Source organism: Excalfactoria chinensis, chromosome 1 (genome assembly GCF_039878825.1).
Source record: "Excalfactoria chinensis isolate bCotChi1 chromosome 1, bCotChi1.hap2, whole genome shotgun sequence".
Classification (NCBI taxonomy): Eukaryota; Metazoa; Chordata; class Aves; order Galliformes; family Phasianidae; genus Excalfactoria; species Excalfactoria chinensis.
Window position 1 is genome coordinate 67,973,678 of NC_092825.1, and position 21,327 is coordinate 67,995,004.

The 21,327-nt window shown below is 40.4% G+C and overlaps 1 protein-coding gene across 1 annotated transcript in view; it reads left to right on the plus strand.

The window, feature by feature from the left end:
- The window catches only part of PPARA (peroxisome proliferator activated receptor alpha), a 276,741-nt gene that overhangs the window by 75,768 nt on the left and 179,646 nt on the right, over window positions 1-21,327 (plus strand). The window contains exon 4 of the mRNA XM_072333930.1: window positions 6,787-6,930. The gene's annotated coding sequence lies outside the window, so the exon portion shown is untranslated. The remainder of the gene's footprint in view (window positions 1-6,786; window positions 6,931-21,327) is intronic.

Below are 21,327 nucleotides of genomic sequence, written 5' to 3' on the forward strand. Positions count from 1 at the left end.
TTCACAAAGTGGACCAAAGGATTGGTGCTTCCATGGGCTTGATCTTGGAAAGGTCTAAAGCACTGGGCTGCAGATTTGCAGATAAGTTATCCCTGAGGCACACACCTGGTGAGAGAAATTTTCAGCCAAATAGTTTATGTTTGGCAAAGTTTACAAGCAATTGAAAACATAGTTTTATAACAGGAGGTATCTGGCAATCCTAACAGTTGGCAGTTGTGCCAGCCCCACCTATAATATTTTTTGATTATTTAATAATGCAGTTAAGGTTTTTAGTGGAGTCTTTTTTTCCATTAAAATTCAGCTAAATACAGGCGTGCAGCTTCCTCATACTGCTTGGAGCTACAAAGCAGAGGGAGATCATTTTAAGTGAGCATGGTGAGTTTGCAATCACCAGCCAGTTAACATAACCTTCAGAATATTGGGATGGCTGTGATTAATTGGACCTGTTTGTAAGAAATGCAAGAAAATACACTAAAACTGTCCTTGACTTTTTCAGATTTCATACCCACAACATACCTTAAATTATTTTTAAAAGCTATTTTTACGTGTTCTAATAATTACATTAGAAACCAGAGAATAAAGATGTAGTGATATTTTTATCTGGGTGTTTGGCTGTTTGGGTTTGACTGTAGCACAGCAACACTGGTAATAAGCAAAATTCGTATGTATGCAGCCTTCACTTCTTTTTAATAAAATGTCTGGGTTTTGCTACTGTGACAACACAAACTTCATAGGAGAGAACAGCAAGCTTCTAACTCATTTATTAATATTTTTTAGAGCTATAAAGTCCTCCAAAATATTACGTAGCCTCTAAAAACAAATATGGATTTAAATACTTCGGGCCTACCTCTATGGGCTATGATTTTTCAGTATGCTTTTTGTTGTTTAATTTTAGATACTAAATACAAAAGCAAAATCTGTGGGTATGACAAGTTGCTTCCCACATTGCATATGAGAATGTCCTTTATTCTGACGTGTTAAGGCAATGTATAGCCAAGGCAGAAGAACAGATGACACACAGTAAGAACTCCTTCAGAAGGCTGGTCATGGGAAGGAGAAGTAGAACCTGGCCCTCGCTGACTAGAGCAGCAGTGCCTCAGCTCCCCAGATTCTGTCATTGCAGTCATTTTAGACAGAGAGACTGGTAGATGTGCGTGTGGGTGATATCAGAGACCAAAAACTGGGGCCTAAACAATGTTTCACTTTCCCTCTCCTTTCCATCCTTGCTCAGGACGCCTCCCCAGCACAAGAAATTTGTAGAGCTGTTGCAGTAGATCCAGGGGAAGGCCACAAAGATGATCAAAGTGCTGGAGTAGCTCTGCTATGAAGAAAAGTCGAGGGAGCTGGGCTTGTTCAGCCTGGAGAAAGGGAAGGATCCGGAGAGACCTCATTGGGGCCTTCAGTACTTGAGGGGAGCTTATAAACAGGAGAGAGATCCTCTTTGTACATGGCCCGGTAGGGAAAGGACAAGGGGGATAGTTTAAAACTACAAGAGAGGAAATTTAGGTTAGATATTATGAGGAAGTTTTTGATTCAGAGGGCAGTGAGGCACTGGCACAGGCTGCCCAGAGAAGCTGTGGATGCCCCATCACTGGTGACATTCAAGGCCAGGTTGTGTGGGGCCCTGGGCAGCCTAATCTAACAGCTGGCAGCCCTGCCCACGGCAGGGGGTTGGAACAAGACCTTTAAGGCCCCCTTCCAATCCAAGGCATTCTATGATTCCCCGAATATCCAGAACTCATACTTTGAGAGAAGAAAAAAATTTTTTATTTATTTATTTTTTTTTAAATAAGTTGAAATATAACATGCTTGGTTTGATCAAAGCACAACAGCTTTAGCTTAGTGCTCGGCACACCTACGGGGAGGGCGGCAGCACCTCCGCAGCAGCAGCAGCAGCAGGCTGACGCGGGACTTTCGCGTGTGGAGCGGGGCCGCCAGAAGCGCAGCGTGCCCGCGGCCAGGGCCGGGAGGCGTGCGGTACCGCTGGGCTGCGCTGGGAGCACGAGAGCGATGCGGAGTCGAGCTGTTAAGCCGTCAAGTGCTCTGACTGCTGCGCTCTGCGGAGTTACCCCGCGTCTTCCTTCCCGCCCGAGCATCCCAGCTGCAGCCTGCACGCTGAGATCCACATTGGAGCTTGCCCCCCCCCTTCGCAGCCCGCCCTGCCGTACTTGGTGGCTGCGCGGAGCCGCGCACAGCCCCACGTGACCGCCCCGCAATTAGCATTCACGCCGAGCGCACGCGGTCTGCGGGGGGGCCGCCGGTGGGGAGGAAGGGGTTAAGGCGGGCAGCCGGCTGGCTACTTCGGGGTGTTGGGTTTTTTTTGTTTTTTGTTTTTTTTTTGTCTTCTTAATTAATCACCCGCCGCTCCGCGATTTAAATATGGAAATGGCGAGCGGCTCGCAATTATTCATGAGCCTGCCGGCGGCCCCGCGGCACTCCCGACCCCGCCGCGCTCTCCCTGTGCAGACAGCGGGGCCCGGCGCTACCTGCCGCCCACCTGCGGCTGCCGGGCCGCCCCTTCGCGGACCTGGGGGAACAAATGACACAAATGAGAGGCCTGGCAGCGGGCTTCGCCCTGGGCTGGCACGGCTCCACGGCGGGAGGCCTGTGAGCGCGCAACATGGCCGCCGCGGGGCGCGCTGCCGGCACCAGGTGACGCTGAGGCCTGTCGCCCGCCCTCCTTTTCTCTCTCCGTGTTTGTATATTGAGCCGCTTTTTTTTTCTGGCACTGTTTCTCCGGACTGCCCGTTTAATGCAGCGAATGGTTAGGTGAAAACGGAACAAAATCCCAGCGTTCGGCAGCCAGTCGTGCCAGTGCGGAGTTGTTAGAGCCGCGGGGCGGGAGGATCGGCGGGGACCGGGAGCGGGCTGACAGTCAGGTGCACCTCGCCAGCGGTGTGTGAGAGCCGGCCTGTGCTTCCAGCAGCCCCGGTGCCGTTAAATAAGGCAATAAAAACGCTTTGGAGGCAAAAGCCGCGCTGTGATGGCAACTAGAGCTTTCGCAGGGGGCATGCGTTGTACTGGAGCTAGCCGTCGCTGCGGCGACGGAGGACGTGCCGCCTCGTTCTGTGGGACTGCAGCATTTAGAGATGCGCTCGGTTCCTTTCTTCCCTATTAAACGGGCTGCTGCTCCGCGGCCGCCAGCGCCGTGTGTGCTGGGAGCTGCTGTGCTGGGTAACTGTGTGGCTTTGAGAGTTCGGTGAGGCTGCAGAGCGAAACAAACCGGGGTGAGGACGGGGAATCTGAGCTCCAGCGGGGAAGGAAGGCGGGAAGATCGGGCTGCGATAAACAACGCTGAAAAATGGCAGGAGAACAATGTTTACTTTTGAATATATGGCCCGCTGCCAGCCTGGCGCTGGTTTTTAGGTTAGCAGAGGTTGGAGGAAGGGCCAGACCGAGGCGTGGCTAGCTGCTGTCAAGGAAAAAAAAAGTCTGCAAATTGCTGTCCTCAGCTTTTTTTCTCTCCTCCACCCCCCCCTCCACCTCCTCCGCCCCCCCCGACGGAAAAAAGGCAGTGCTTGCTCTTAGGGCTATTAAAAATGATGCAGAATTTTAACCATCTGCTGCACCAGGTACTCCACGCTGGCGCTACGGATCTGTTGTTTGTTCGCAGAGGGAAGACCTGCAGAGCTTTCAAATTGCAAAGCTGCATTTAAGCGTTTGAATATTTCATGAAATAGCGCCCTTAAAGCCGGGTTCCTTTTAATTGCGAATCGAGAAATAGGTTTTAACAAAATCGAAGCATTTTCCATCCTTTAACGTGCTGCCAGGGAGGGGGGGGGTTCCTAAAAGGGCACAGGTGTACTGCTGAGGACAGGGTGCCGGCGCTGCAGAAATGCTGTCGTTGCAAGCACTGTAAGGCTTCAGAAACGGCCAGAGACAGAAACCGAGCATTTTGTAGCCTTGTGTTTTCTCCTAAGGGCTTTTGGCTGAAGTGTGTGAGACGCAACTGCGTGTGGAAAGTCATCTCTTGCACTTGACCGGCTTCTTGTGTACGTATCGGAGCAAAATTGCCTAATGAATAACATGGAGACTGGAGAAGAAACCGGGCTGCCAACATGGCCTCGTGAACTATATTAGTATGTCCAGCTCACAAGGGAGCTCACAAGCTTCTAAATAATAATGGATGGAAAAAAATGTTTTTGAAGTGGTGAGGCTTAAAGGAGAAAATAGCAGGAATCTTTCATGTGGTATTCTTTTCATAAATTAGATTAACTATTTAAGTGCCATAAACAGCAAATTAAATATTTCAGATATTCATAAATCAGAACGTAATGTTTATCTGGAGTAAGACTAAGAAAATTGGAGGCTATTGCCTCATAATTCATCTATGTATTTAAGCTCAATTAGCAAGTAAATGCAGAAAGAGATTGTAGTGAAGTATTTGAGGCATATACAGTTCCTTTGAAAATGCTTTAAGAGTTTGCTTTTTTTCTTGTGAGATCTGTCTGAACTGGCTTGTTACCTAAAGTCGCTGGTTGTTATTTGTAACTGGGAGGGCTGGATTTTCTTTAAATGAAACATCTATAATCTGCAAATGAACGTTAAGAAAGGCATTTAAGTTGTGAAACCAGCATAAGGGCCCAGTTAAACCTCTTCTCTCAATTATTAAATTATTAAAAACAACAACTACAACAAAGATGTCTTGTAGATGAGGTAAATTTTCTTACTTTAAAGTGGGAGATTGGGGGCTGTATTGTACCACCTGTTGCCAAGTGCAGAAATGGATTCAGGGGGAGGGAGGTACTCGGTGGTCCTGCAAGCCTGTGCTGTCTGTAAGGAAAACAGCTTCTTTCTAACTCTGCTTTTAGGTGCTGCATAAAACTGTACAATCCATTTGCTTCAGACGGTGCCAGAGAAGCATAATGAGGTGTTTAGTCACAGTTCAGATGTGTTATTGGTAGAAAACAGTATGGGGACTGTAGGCTGGGTTTTCAAGGGAATAGTCCTTGTAATTCAGGGTTGCCTAAATCCCAAGGTTGTATCCAGGCACTGCTGAGACACTCAATTATCTGTTGTTTTGTGTTTTTTGTGTGTTTTGTTTTTTGTCAGGCGCTCATCTACTGGAGATTTTATTTTTCCTGCAAGGCCTTCTTTATGACTGGGGATTTTGCTTCTGTTGGCTTTTATGTTTTCTGTTCGTTGTTGTTTGGGATTTTTTCCTGTTTACTCTTGGATTTCTGTTTGTTCCCTTTCTTGTGGAGCACCTTTCTAGAGATGAATTCAGGATGTCTGGAGAAAGTGTGCTTTTCTGACACGTGTGATGTGAGTGGGAGGGCCTAGCAGGGGGTGACTGTTACAGGCAGGTAAAATAATGACATGGTAACATTGCCCTCATCTTACTTGGGTTTAGAAGTCAGCACTGGGTGCCAGAGGGTTCCGTTATGGTGAGAGGTACACATATTGCCTAATACTCTGCAGTCTAGAGAAAGAAGACTTCTGCATGAGTAAACATGTCTATAAACACAGTGATGTTGATGCGATTCTGCAAGTTAGTTGTACTTTACTATATGTGCAAGTGTGTATACAGCCTGTGTATCTAACCTCGTGTTGTGCAGGCTTTGAGATTTATGAATATATGCTGTATATTGGCAAGCTGTTAGGATGCAGGAGCATGTAAAATGCCTTTGTGAACAGCCCTTCTAATACTGAAGGAGCACAATGTTTGTAAGAGTATTTTGCTGTGCTGATGGAGTCATAAATGAATAAATAAGTGGGATTCTAAATTATTTTGGCCTTGGCATTTTATAATTACTGTACTGCCTAAAATGCTGTCATCCTCAGGCATTTATCTGAATATAACCTTAACGTTTTTATTTTTAATACCAGTTTGTTCATTCAAGAAACAACAGCAATGAGCTGCAGATTTTTTTGTCACATTATTTAGTTTTAATTCAAAAAAAAAAAAAAAGAAAAGAAAAAAAAAAAAAAAAGAAACTTTACTGTTGATTTCCCTGCCCTTATGAGAGCTGATCCTTTGTGCACTTCAAATCAAGTTGCTCACCCCTACATACGTGTTTTTGCTTTGTTGTTGAATCTCGTAGCCAGTTACTTGAAAAGAAGTGCGTTGCTGGGTTGTTGTTTTGAGGGTGGCTGTTGTGTTGGTTTTGTTTTTTTGGTTGTTTTTTGAGGTACTGGAAAAAGGTGTTTTTATGGTTCTGTATTTCTATTCAATATTCTGTGGTTAAATAGAATATGAAATGTGGTGTAATTAGTGTCGTTTAAATAATGGATTAAAGCCAGCAGATGATACAGTGTGCAAAACTGTTTATAACAACAATCAATTTCTATAATGTTCTATGTACTGTGAAATTATTGATGACATAAATTGTGTAAAATATAACAGCAGTAAGTACGTGTTGAGTGATGCTGCAGTATTATTTTGTTGAAGATATGGTGATCCAATTCATTGAAGAGAGTACCTCTGGAACATCTGTCAAAGCTTGTCTTTTTGTTTCTGTTACAAAGTCCATTGGCTTATTCCAACATGTTCTGAGAAGCCTCTCATTTGCTGTTTTTACAGAAGCAATGGCATAAGTAAAATATTACATTCTAAAAAGGGCGAGAGGGCTTGATTCTACAGTCAGTACAGAACATTCTCAATGACGTTTCCTGTGATTTGAATAGAGCCAAATCAAGCCTACCAAATTTGTTTGAAATGAAACAGAAAATAAAAATATATTTGTATAAATATTTGTTTCTAATCTGCTTAATTAAATCAGCCCTGTGGTATCTGGTGTCCATTTAAAAATGTACTTACGATCTTTTTTTTCTGTTCTTTTTCAGTGCCTGGCTTGGAACGCATTTCATGGTCAGTGGAAAAAAATGAGGAAGAGGAGGGTGTGGCTGCCTCTTAGAGAATCTGGCTGTGCAGGCAGGGACTGGCTTTGGGGTTGTGATCCTTCAACCTCACAGAAGGAAGACTTCTAGGTAAAAGAGATTTCTTTATTATTATTATTATTTTTAACAATGAGAAATCAAGTAGGCATGTAATCCTGTTATTTTTAAATCCTTACTCATTAATCTCTTATTAATGCGCATTTTGAAAGGATGGTCAGTTCTCACAGTTGTTGAGTTTGATGGCGTCTTTAATTGCGTCTTGTATTGCCCCAGACTTCTTGACTCACTAATCATGACAAAACCCACAAAAACTAGTTGCAACAATTTTAGTCTACTAAGGATACTGCTTTGATGTTTTCTTTACTAAGAATATCCACCATGGAACTGATCTCATAGGCTCTAAAGGACGTCTGTAACCAGTTCTTAATTTCTGTGCTGAGCCCCTGAATTGACACAGATATTTTCTTCTGTAGTTCCTTACGTTGTGAGTGAAACTACGTGATCACAAAAGGTTGGGATGAGACTTGGAATATTTTAAAGTAAAAAATCTGGAGGAATGAGATCTTGACAGTGTTTCTAGTAAAAGTGTGCGTATCTTGCTTACACTGATTGTAAGGTCTATTTGTTAATAATGCTTATTTACTTTCTGAATAGGTGTTAAACCTTTTCTTCTGCAGGGGCAAGGTATTATCACTGTATTTATTCCTTTGTTGTAGCAAACGTTATTCAAGTATTCTGAAAATGCCTGTCTTTTGTTGATGCTGTGAGCGAAAGTGGAGCTACAGAAGCTTCTTCAGTAGTTAACCGCTCACAGGTGTGGTTACAGAATCTGTTCCCTCATCTCCTGTCTTATATTTGAGCTCATCATCTCGTAATTATGTATCCTTGTTCTCCTTTGAAGAGCAGCAGTGTGTGGGTTGTGGTGAGGTATTATCACATTTTGGGTGAATTGTTAGCCACAAGACTGAAGGCTAAGTGTGGCAAACCACCACACGAGTGGCAGTATCCCAGCATCTGACACACATCTTGGAATCTCTCTGAGTTACTAAATGAGTTTTACAAATAATGATGGGTGGATGGGGAAAAAAGATAATAAAATAAGGAAACACATTTGTGTTGTGAAGCAGAATCTTAGAATCTTGTAAGTTCTTCCTGATTTTTTAGGGTGAGAGGAAAAGCAGTTAGCAAAAAATACATGCTTCCAGGTATTTTTGTGAAGTCTGAGGAATGCATTGTCAGCATTGCATCAGGCACAGCAGCTAACTTAGAGGATAAATTATTTCATTTTTACTACACTGTAGTAGGGGTGGGAAGAGGCTTTGGGGAATCATTGTTTTTGACCATAGCAAACATTTAAATGCAGAAATTACTGCACTGGATTAGATCTGCAGTATAATTAATGCTAAGTCTAGCCAGACTGTTCTCATGAAGGGTTGGCTGGTAAGAAAATGCAAGGCAAAAACAACCAGCATTTGATCCTTCTGGAATACCCTGTCCTTGTCAGAAAATGGGCCAGCCAGATACCTTGTCCAATGGCTTTGTTACACATTTGTGCAAGGGTATTTCCAGCAAACAATCCTATTTAACGCTATATTTTTATAGGCTGTGCATAGAACAGTATTCTTTTAAAGTCTCATTGATGTCCGTTAATGAAGAACTGTGGCACTGGTTTTTCACATGCATAGCCTACAGTTAGTAAGATAATATATTCCCATAGTTTTAACACTGCTCATTTAATTTTGCTGCATGATCTCCTGTTCAAGACTGTAAGTAAAAAAAGTACAGTTCTGACTTTCAAAGTGTGCGTCTCTGTCATGTTCCCTGTTGCTCATGCGCTTGATAACATCATCGCTTTGTCATGTTACATGGCATTTGTCTCGAGAGCCAGATCATTTTAGTCACTTGCCCTTACGCTCACGCTCTGTGGTTGTAATGAGGTAAGGTAAAAGAACTGTAGACAGTATTCTTCTTGAAGGTATTTCCCTGTCAGGTACACACTAGGATTATAGTTTCTGTGCTTTTCTGCATGCACTGTTAAGATTGCCTTTTTTCTTGACAGTGCTTCTGAATTGTTGTGATGGCACCCAGATCTTTTTCCTTTGCTGAGAATGTTGCTATGCAACTTACTTAATAAGTACCAAAAAGTATTTATCATGTTGTTTCATATTCATTTAACTCTGTTAAATTTCTTCAGTAACCCAAATATATTTCAAGTGTCAATTTTGCCACTTTATTTTACAATTGATTTTTCCCAGACTACTAAATAGTGTCAAAAGCTGTTGCAAGTGTAACTTCTGCATACAATAATAATTAATACTAATACAATAATACAATAATACTAATACTAATACAATAATGATTAATACTAATCTTTTTCTTTAGTGTCTTTTTTTTTTTATTCCTACATTTTGCTTTGGGCCGCTTAGATCGTTTTTAATCAGAAGCCTAAGTTTTGGTCAGAATTGCTCTGTTTTATTTATGATCTTTGAGTCACTATCAAAGCCCTTTTGAGCAGCTAAGTAAATAATAATTTCACCTGCAGATCCACTCCAATATAAAAAAGACATTTTTCACTACAGTAGCTGTGTTGTTTTTCTTTCCATTCTGTAACCTCTTCTTTAGACATTCAGGTTAACATCCTTTCAGGTAGGCTTCCAACCATTTTATTACATGCTAGAATTCATTGGCATGCAATGTGGATTATTTCTGTGGCCATTTAAGGAGTGCTACTCTTTCATTCCAGATAGAAGAATGCATTCTTTTCTTTTTGTTGGAAATGCTGATTTCAACCTCGAGCAGCCAGTCTTGCCTTTTAGGTTATCCAACTATTCAGTTATTTCTGCACTTTCTCTTTTGTTATCTGCTGCTCTTTTACCCTTTACTTGGAGAAGAAGAGATTAACAAGATGTAATCTGGAGGGCTCAGAAAATACAACTTAATGACTTTGTTAGTGCAAACCTTTTTCAATGGTTTCTACCTGCTCTAGGCCTAAAAAGAAGTTGTTCTTTTTAAGCTAAAGGCTGCTTCTTGGTCTTTCTGGATTCTTGGACATTGGGAGAAAGAGTGGTCAGTATTGCTCCACCCAGAAAAACTGAACTGTGCAAGAACTTTGTGTCACAGAGTCACATTTCCTCCAAACATTTTCCTGTTCCAGAGAAGAAACATCTGATTCCATAACTTCTTGTAGTGTGGTTTTACTTCCCATTTTGCATTTAGATATTGCTGTTGGCTGGTGTAAAAGAAAAAGAACTGGAGAATTAAGGACACGCAGGCTGAAGGAGGTGTATAGACTTGCATTTCTTCAGGAGGGTTAGTGGTTGTAGAGATTTCTGTTTGGTTGATTGTTTTTTCTTAATATGGCTCTCATCAAGAACCCAGCCATCAATAAATGTTAACATGGCCATATATACAAAAAGTTGAGTTCACTCTTGCATGACTAAAGACCTCAAGGTCAGAATCAGACATTATCTTTTTTGCAGTTTTTCCTCCTCTTTATTTACTCCATTTTTTTTTTTCCCCCCGTACTATTCCAAACCTCCCAGACAATTGTTGTGCAGTATTCTTGCTTCTAATGTATGTCAATAAATTGTCCTTATGTCTTTCATTCTCTGGTTCCCTTATGCTTCTAATCTGTTTTAAATACTACTTTGTAAGTACGTTCTTTGTTCTGTTAATTTCAGTTCAGTGCTTTTTGTTTTTGAAAAAAGGCACCTCTTTGCCTCGATTTATGTAGTTTTTCTCAGTACCCAATTTGCCCTTGTCCACATACTTCTGTGTTTAGCGATTGTTTCCCTTTATTTTGAACCAGTATGCTGTGCCTGCATAATCTTCCATGCATAAAAGCAGAGTGTTCCCATTTAAGTGAATGAGAAGATCTGATAAACATGCAATGAGACAAAATGTTACTGGATTTCCCAGTAGGTTGTTTTAAATACCTGTTGTAGGTTTTTGTTTTTCCCTAAGAGCTTGTTTTGCTAAGGACATTGACTTTTTTTAAACTTAGCCGTTTGTCAGGACCTTCCAACATCAGTGTTCTTTCTTTGACCCTTGGTGTGTTAAAAAGCTCAATATTTATTCTTCTAGATTTGGGGAATAGCAGTCACTGGAAACCATGGGATTAAATTCTTATATTCTACACAAAGAAGTGGAGAGGTGAGAAATGTAGGGGATTGCACTGAGTGCCCGTCATTCACCTACCTGCAGTGGGCATGTCACCCATCTTGATGCCAACATGTGGTCTGGAAGTTTCTTTCATGTTGTGAGCCCTAACCCTCATGCTTCCCCGTGGTATGTGTATGCTACAGAGGCTTTATCCTTTCAGTTTTCCCAGTGATAGTCTCTTTCCCTCTCTTCCTACTGGGTTAAGAAAAGACCAGAAACAGCAGGAAGAAGGAACAATGAGGGTGAGTGAAGTACTTTTCACAGGCAGAATATACAGTAAAGCAAATGTAATGTTACTTCTTTGGGATTCTTGATTTCATTTCTCTCTTCAGATCCTTATAAAGCAAATTGAAATGCATGGGTTCCTGCTATGAAAAAGCTTGCAAACAGGAAAAGTCACTTCTCAGATATCCTGAGGAGGAACCTTTCTCATCCTGCATGTTGCTTGAGAATGCACAACTAGCAGAAGAAAGGGGCATGCTGTCTGGGTATAACGAGACCCTGGATTGCTTCATTTGGAATAAGACAATTCCTGTTGCTAGACACTTGAGAACTACATGTATTGTTATTGGTTCAAAATGTGTTATTTTACACAAAGTATCTAAGAACTGAAAGACACACTTCCTATCTCAAATAGTTAATCTAGATAACTCCCGTACCCTGCTGCTTTTGGACCTTGTTTTGGAGCCTGGCACTCCTGGGCCTCCTTAGAAAGCCTGCTGACATGGATAATCAAGTGCTCGTTTTCAACTGCACTTAGCCTCTGAGGAGTCTGTCTGTGATACTAAGCTGCCTGCTCCAAAGACTCCGGTCAGCATGGCACCCCTGCCTGGCCTTAATCATATTCTCTTCTGGAGCCCCTAGCAATGCTTAGCTTCTTCAGAAGTGCACCTGCCTTTACCATTTTGGAGGGGAAAATATTTTAGTCTAGGCCGCTCAATTCACATGCTCTTTTCCTCCCCTCGTGGCTGAGTAAGTGGTGGTAACATCTTTCATCCTGGTAAGCGGTACCACCACAGATAAGGAAGCTTACACATGAAGCCTTGCTTCTGTTGATAAATCTCATATTAATAACGTTGTCCCGGGATGTTGTAAACGAGTTGCTAACAGAAAGCTTGACAGCCAAAGTAAGTGCTTATTTAACCTGATTAAACCTAGATAGTGGCATGCATGATTTCTAATAGGCAGCATATTTTTCCTTTATTTTCTTGTTTCTTTTTCACTAGTGAGTTACTCCTGGAGCTGGCCATGATGTTCTCCAGCATCATGGTACTTTTTCTGCGTATTGGTATGCTGAGAGATATTGGAAAGTTTACATTTATGATAACTACAAAATATTACGGCTTTAAAACTGTTTTAAGACCCAAACAATATTCTAAATCAGCTTAGAACTTTCTCAGAGATGTTGAAAACAAAGTGTACTGAGGTGGTAGTTTTCACTTAAAAAATGTTTTGGGAACTTCAAAACAGCTCGCTAGCGGTGCAGCAATTAGCCTGGTTTTGGAAGGAAGGCTACACGAGTTTTGTATGTATTTGTACTCAGGAAATAATATGCCATTGAGCCTTGGCGGCTGAAGGTGTTTCTGTGTTTGAAGAAGTGGAAAGGAAAAAAAAAAAAAAAAAAAAAAAAGAAAATGTGGAATGATTTAGTGACTGAAGAGAGTTGCCACTTGCATGAGCTCCATCCCTGGGGATATGACCTTTTTAATCCTCTTTAGTTAATGTATTGGTGATCTTTACTTAGGCAGAGTAAACAGTGCTGTTGTGAACAAAGGGGAGGTCATGCTTCCTGCATTACACTCTGACCCCGGGGTCACGGCCTTTGTTCCCCGCTCAATGGGAATTGCTCTCCAAGGGCCACCACAAAATGGAGAACTAATTTCGGCGCGTGCTGGCGGAGAATGGCAGCATACCGGAGGGAAGGCCTCAGCTCCCTGCTTGCTGGTGGCCGCCCGGACCTCACTGAGGAGAGCGTGCTGCTTGGGCCCGTCACCACAGGGCACACTACTCGATTCCTCTCTTTATTTTCAGTTCCCCCCTACTCTTACTGGACTTTTCCAAGGGAAGAGGCATTAGGCGAGAGAAAATCACGGGATTTCTCTCTTTTGAAAGAAAAATGCTGTGGCAATTTCAGCACTGAACTTGGGCCTCCAAGGTCACAGCTGGGTCTCAGAATATTACGATTGACAAGTGCTGACAGTCAGCTTGTAAGGAAACATGATGCTGTGTCCCATCAGATTGTGCTCTTAACCTTTTTCACTGCATTTTTCCAGCATTGCATGACATAAATATACACACACAGCAAACATGAAGCCCAATATAGTAATTGAGGCATACAAAGCCAGACTGAACTGGGAATTTCTCATTTATAGTTAATTCTGTGTTTAAAAAGAAACAAACCAGCTTGTCAGGTGGGGTTTTTGTTTTTAAAAGTAATTGGTGGCAAAGTGTGAAGCATCTCCTTGTTTTTTGTTGTGATCAGTGAACATTCATAAACGTTGTATCTGAGGTAAATTATTTGGGAAATTCACAGTAGAAAACCATTGCCCTTCACTGAAAGGTGTTTGTTATTTTTCATTTCTTTATGCTTTTCTTGGTTCTGCAGTAAAATCTGTGAAATAAAATGATAGATAACAAGGCAATTACTTGAACTGCAAACAAATCTTCAGTCAAAATACTTCTTTTCCACAGCCTTTCCTTCTATCCAGTGGAAGGGGGGGAAAAAGCCCGTAATTGCTAATGACAGGCAAGCAGTGTGAAAGCCAGCATGGTAAGCAGTGAGCACAGGTGGGTGATATGTGTCCAGGGGTCTCACAACAGTGCCATCACAGGAATAAGTAACACTACAGTAGTAAACTTTTGGGGCTCACAAGATGGGGAATGTACATGGATCTAAACATAGCATCAAGGTAAAAATCTGTGTTACAATAGGTGTTAGCTCATAGGCTTGGGCATTTCAGGGCATACCGATTTTATTTTTTCCCCCCACTTTTTATGGCACAATAAATCCCTAAAGGACTACCATTGTGCTGTAACAGGTTTCAGGGTGGGTCTTCCTTATGGCTTAGTGAACAGCACTGCTAATACCGTTTGCTGCACTGTCCACATGTGTATTTCTTGCAGCTCCTTTTAAGCTGCTTCATATTACATGCTGAAATGTGGATTTACTCAGTACAGGGCAGTGTAATTGTCTTTTGTGCGAGACAGCAATCTTTTCTCTTTCCGTCTCTTTTTCTCTCCATTTTAATTTGTTTACTTGGTGTTTCATACATTTCAATTAAAAAGTTAACATCTTCCTCTTATTTTATTTGCAGTTGTGCTGTTTAAACAAACATTTCCAGTTGTCTACTGCTAGATTTAAAAATGTATTTAGTAAAGTAGCAAAATAATTGTTTCTTATTAAAAAATTAATAAAATAACATTTTAAACTGTGGCCAAGCAACTGAAATGTCATTCTGTTTTAATGAAAACTCACATTTAAAGCTGAGCCAAGCAAGAAGGGCACAAAGTTAGTATGTCAGTAGCAAGGGACACTGAATTCAGCAATACTGAAATAGACACTTCTGTTTTCTTTATTCGTTATTTGAAATTTGCCAAGACTGCTTGCTTTACATTTTAATAGGAGACAGGGTAAAGCTATGCTTACTGTGCCTACCATCCAATAAAGATGATAACGTTAGGTTAGCACGTGTATATTCTTCCCATATGTTCATTAGTTAAAATTAGTATATGTAGTAATGAAAATAGAAGGTCCATCCACTACACCGTGCGTTCTTCAGTAGTGGTGTTGCTTTTTGGTTACCTGCAGGATTTAAAACACTAAAGAAAGCATCAAGGCAATGTCTGTTGCATTTGCTTTTCTTGTGGGTTTGCTTTTTGTGTTTTTGTTTTGCTTTAAAGCATTGATGGGGTTGCTTTTGCTCTGGAGCTGAAGTGTTTTAGGACAGCTTTAAAATATGGATAGCTGCTTAGGGCAAAATCAAAACGAAGGAAACATTCCACTAATATTCAAACTTTAAAATACTTTTTCCTCTGAAAATTATTGAAACCTCATAAAAATATACTACACGTCCACATGAAAGGAAAGCTATTTCTTCTCTATGTTAAATACTTCAACGTACAGTATTATCATATGATAGTAAAAGCACCACTTCTGAGAGATTCTTACTGAGTGGAGCCTTTATGAGATTTTCTGCTTTGGACATATTTGAGCATAGCCCCCCCCATCCACTTCCCCTTACTGCTTATTTAATCATCTTATCTAAAACAACAACAAGAAGGGCAGTTTAAAAAGAGCTTTATCCCTGGCAAAATTTGCATGAAAAGAGTAAGCAGGGTGTAGTCTATTTTACTGCGTGAACATGAATCCTCAGCATTATTGTTTCTTTCAGTGATTTTTCCAGTCAGTGCACATGATAAACCTAAACATTGTTTTAGTCTTTTCAAGACCTTTCTTATTTCCTAGACAAAGATGTGACTGAAATTAGGAAATTAGAGATTTGAAGTCCTGCATTACGTTTTCTTAACTTGCTTTATCAGAATTGTTTCCAAATGTGACCCCCTGAAGTGAAGACGAAGTAAGAACCATTCATATTGAAAAGCATTTTCCCCCAGTTAAGCAACCATTACACACATGCCTGTTCTGCCTTGAATATTAAGCCATTTCTATGACAAGCAGATTTTCCCGATCCTTTGGGCAATGCTTTGCTACGTTTCTAAGGAGAGAAGAAATAAAAAGTTATAAAGCCATCCCAGTAGAGTGTGGTTTTGGTCAGGCTTCACAGGTACGCTGGAAATTCTTGAATGGTTTTGTTGTTTTATTTTTTTAATTTCCCTTTTTTTCTAAGTACCGAACTGACAGATACATGGTTTAGGGCTGCTGTAACTCGGCAACAGCCATTTGAAATTAATGTGTATTTGCCCACGTTGGCTTCAGGTGAAGCCTCTTCTTCTACCTCTTTCCTTTGAATATTTGGATTTAAATGAAAAAAAAAAGTTTCAAAATGCTGCTACAGATAGTTGTGTATTGTACAGTTACAAATGTGGGTTTTAATACCAGAAAATACAAGACAAACCTCAGTTGCACCTGTAAAAATAAAAATGCTGCTTTTCTGTGGCACTGCATTGTGACCTTTTTCTGCGGTTTGGGAATATCTCATGCTTTCCACAGGCATTATCCGCTTTGGACCCAGAATTGTATGACAGCCTCAAAATGGCGTTCTCTGCTAGGGAAACGCGAAGACAAAAGCTAGAACAACACAGTAGTTCCAGCACGAAATAATCTTTTCCAGTGGATTACATTTCTCAGCCTGATTAAGGTTTTGGCCACTTGCTGGCCAGCAAAAGGTGAATGCTCATACTGTAAATCTGATATACCTATAAAAATCTTCCTCTGTACGTATGGCATAACCATTTGCTATCTGAGCATGTGTGCAAGTACTGTATTAAAGCAAAATTGTGTTTTACGAATCCCCACAATGAATCTCAAGTATCTGTTTGCTTTCCCTTCTGTGCTGAAAACTCCTAGTGCTGCCAACTGAGCGCTGGAACAGAGTTTTGGTTCGTGTGTGCTGTGCTTTATTAGATGAAATACCCGATCTTTATGACCGCTTCCCTCATTGTTGCAGGTCTATTAAGGGAACGAGGTCTTAAATTCAGGTAGTTACAGAGCAGTTAGTTAGCTGTACTTGTTTTCTGAATGTAGGGGTGAGTTGTTACGATAAAGTCGAAGGGATAAAATTACTGTTGATGTAGTACCAAATATTTTGTATCATTAGATAGCTTGTAACATTCTCTAAATGCCATGTTTATTTGTATAACTAGAAGAAAAATGTCCTAAACAGTATCTTCCAAGATTTTCCTGTTATTCAAATGTAACCCTTTATTATAATCTTCAGGCTGAGTTATTAATGTGATTTACATTGTGCAGTTTTATGTAAACCAAATATTGATGTATAGCCTTGCTCTCACAGGATTCACACTAAACTGGACTGTAAATTCATTTGGTATGTCTGGTCTGCCATGTTACACGCAGCACACGTGTGTGCACATACACGCAGAAGAGCTGAAGTATATGGCATTTCTTTAATACAATTGTCAGAGGTAGAGAAAATAGTTTCGTACTGCGGAATGATGGAAGCAATTTAGGCTTTCCAATTTTGGTATTTGGCTTAAAAAGTTTTAGAAAAGCAGATGTATTTTTAATTGAGTCAGGGAGAGTCTCGCTGTCTTGTTGCCAGGAGACAAAAGGTGTCACTGTCTTTTTTTTTTCTCTCCCTCCATGATTTTCTTACCCAGTTACTCGTTGCACCAGAAGCATTATACAGTTCTCTTGAAGTTTTCTGGTGAACCAAGAAAAACTCATTACATGGCACTTGCATGCAATGTAATGCTGATGCTGTGCTCTGAGAATCAACTTAAGAGTTGGGCTTATAAGATTTCATTGCTTTTATCATCCATCTAAAATCTCTAGTAAAATGCCCTGACAAGAAATGGTTAAGTTTGGAAGTTGGAGTTTCCATGGATTCGTCACCGATATCCCCTGGGAACTTTCAGTATTCTGAAAAGGAAGTGGTTTTAAGCAACTTAAAAAATAGTTCATTAAGAATATCTGGAAGTGGTTTTTCATTATTTTTAATATTTGTTGGAGATGCTATTGTTATCACTCACGTTGTACTGTTGGGGTAGGCAGCACAGAAAGTATTCGCCCCCAGTGAATACTTTGCTTTTAGGAATGTTTTAGCTGCAATAAGCTTCATTAAAATAATGGGCATTAAATTGTGGCGTACTTTTCATCAGAAGGGACGCTGAATAATTTTTCACTAAGTAAAAAAGTGAGGAATTATAAAGAAAGATTTTTTTTTGCTTTCAGTACTGAGATGACACACGCTTTTTAAAAAATACTTTGCATTATATCCAAAGCCAAGGTAATATAATGTAAAGGTCCCTTCTTTCCGTACAATCATAAATGGTTTGATTCAGAGGTGCCGTTCTGAACCGAGCGAGGCCTTGCTGCTCCAACTGCCTGCGAGCTCCACAGCCAAAACTGCACTGCTGCAGCTGCTGTTGGTGGAGTTTGCTTGGACTTCCCCAGTGCATGCATTATAAACCAGTGCATTGTCCACAGGGTGTCTGTGAGAGTGGGATAGCAATCCGTTCACGTTTACTAAAATCCTTGATGTGTATTCAGTCATTTTTGTCAAATATGAGGGGTGTGTGTGTATAGATATATATATAAGCAGAATGCTTTACTGTATCTGTGCATGGGAATAAAAATTTCTAGACAAAGGAAATACAGAATCACATGTACGTGTGACATTTTGTTTACTAAAGCTGAAAAATAGCAGAATACCGTTAAAGCCCAATATGTAAATTTAGACATCCTTTCAAAATATAGGAAGCCTGGTAATGAATACAAGTGTGACAACTTTGCTAAGTATAACATGACTTGGGGGAGAAAGGATTCCCACACAGACAGTTCGTGGAACAGGAATTTTATAAAGCATTGAATTGAATGTGGTTGTTACTTTTTCTCAACTGTAAACTATACTTGCAATTAATATAAAGAATATAAAGCCTGTATTATCTGTACATACAAATACATAATAGTGTTATCATACCACTGGTATACTTTTTTATGATAATATAATTATGAGTCAATATCATTCATGTTAAGAGGTTGTTTGTTTTTTAAGAAGGGGGATTTAATGCCAATACACTCTATTACCCTCTGAGACTTCAGATAGCCCAGCTAGACAGATGAGTCAAAGATGCACGTGATTCGTTAGATAATTTATTTTTAAAAGGTTAAAGAGAAATATTTCACTGAGCTGCAAAACTGAAGTTGGCTAAATAAAATTGGTAAGATATTAACATTCAGCTCATAGATGGATACAGTGCCTATGAATTCACTATCTGCAACCAATTTGGGTTAAATATCTTCATGTATACTAAATAATTGCAACTGTGCTACAATTGTGTCATCGCAATGGACAGTGCCTTTCATTTTCTCCCACTGTGTGTGAATTTGTCACCTTACTAACATTTCATTGCAAAAAAAACAACCACAAAGCAATTTCTGTGGTATCTTCTCCTTTCTCTTCCCGCTACAATTTACTCTGTAATACCTCACTGTAAAATAGATAAAAAACAGAGCCTCTTCATACAAAACTTGGTCACTCGGCAACTCTTGCCTAGTTGAAAAGCCTATGAGTAGTTTGCAATATGAAGGTATTTTAATGCCTTGTTTTGTGGACCTAAGAAATTTCAGTTTTTCATTGCAGATTTCAGTATGCCTATCTGCTTTTTTTTTTTTTTTGCAGCTTTATATTCTCTAAAAATTAACGTATATATATATATTTATATATATATTTTTTACAAGATGATATTCACTTTCTTTTTTATATATACTTGTATTTTAATTCTCTCACTCCCCCCCCCCCCCCCCCCCCTTTCTGCTCTAGTAGCTGTTTCTTCAGGGCATGCAATTTTAAGCAGACCTGCCCATTTAAATAAACAGGGGTGTGTTATAAAATCCAATAGCTTGTTGTAACTCTGCGTTCCTAGTGAAATCAGAAGAAAAGTAGTGCTGGAGCAGAGCACTTGAACTTCGAGAACTGGAGTTGTCAGTCACTGCTGAAGGTACAGGAATAGCGGAGGGTAAGTCCTTTTAATGCTTCCAGAGTTAAGCACTGCAAGTGAAATATGGCATTTCCTGGGATAAGTGCCATCTCTTTTTCCTCTGAGTGCAGCTAGAGGAAAAAGCTGGGTTGTTATTTTTGTTGTTTTTTTTTCTGCTGGAATTACCAACGTGGTGGCCATTTGTGACCTGGGCTGGCTGCCTGCTGTCGCGAGGCAACGCTGGGGCTGTGAGCCTCTGGGCAGCAGCAGGAGGATCGGGACCGGGCTGGGAAGCACCCGCACCTATGGGGCTGAGGAGAGCAGAGCTGAGGCATTGGGGGGGACCGGTATGATGTGGGCTCCCAAAATCATAGGAGACAGTGATGTGCAGCATGGAGCTGCATTGTCTGAGCTCAGCATGAGGAATGGACTGCAGACTGTCAGGGCATCAAGTAGTATGCCTGGGTAAACTGGACGTGGTTTAAAGTTTAGTTGCACTGTCAATAAAACAAAATCGCAATGTTTTACAGCTGAGGAGATTTCTCCTTATCTGACGTGACTTTGCCGCTGCCTAACTTCCAGCCTGCATCTCCCTCACAAATATATACTGCAGTTAAATTAGCCTCCAGGAAGTTTATAGCACATTTGTGATAAATATGTAGAAGCCAGTAAATAAAATCTTATCTTGGGTTTGGATTTGTTATTCGAGACGTAAATTTGCATCCGTAGGAATGGTATACAAGAAAAAAAAAATATTAGTAGCATCAGTTTTGAGCATACAGCTCCGTGTAGTTAATAAAATAAAATAGTTGCACGATAAACAAAACTGTGTTGGTAACGCCCTTTCAAAAACTGCTAATGTCATGCACTGCTTGATACTTCCTTCCTCTGGGAGAAAAAAAATATTAAAAAACAAAATGCTTGTCCTACTGCCAGAGTTTCCTTTGTGTTGGTACCAGTTTAATGCCAAGTTTGCTGCAAAACATTATCGTTAATATACAGCGTACTGAAGGAAACATATCTGCAAAATGCTTCGTTATGTGGGTAGGGGTGGATGCTGGAAATGCATCCTTGCTCAGCTGTGCCTTTACATTTCAGAATCACATCAAAATTGTCTGTATTTGGTATTTTGAATGTTTTTTTCCCCTCTAGGTTAATATGCTACTGATCCTCTGGAATTAATGAGAGTTATTCAATGAAGTAAGCTTCTACGATGCGTACATCAGCTATAATCCCACAGAGCACCTTCAATCCCATCAGGAAACAATGGGCAAACTGCTCTGCTTCTATTTTTATTTTTAAAAGATGCTTTTTTTTGTGGGGGGAGGGGGGAGAAAAAAAAAAAAATCTCTACAAATATTAAGTACAGATATTCCTGGTGATGCTCTGTATAACATATACTGGCATTGTTTTATAGATATAAGTAAAAATTCACAACTCTGAATTTTCACTCTTATGGGTACCTTTATCTTAAAAGCATAACAAATTGGATTGGATCATTTTTCTAAAAAACATGTAGCTGGTCATATTTTATGAAACATTTCTGGAGGTTGTTAGATTAGAAGCCCTCCAATATTGGAAATAATCCGTATTATTTAGAAAGAAAAAATAGCAAATCTGTATAGAAATGTTTTGATGTCCGTACCGCACGAACCGTAGATGTGACAGCGCTCCAAGTTCAAATGAAAGAAAACAAATCAGTGCTTT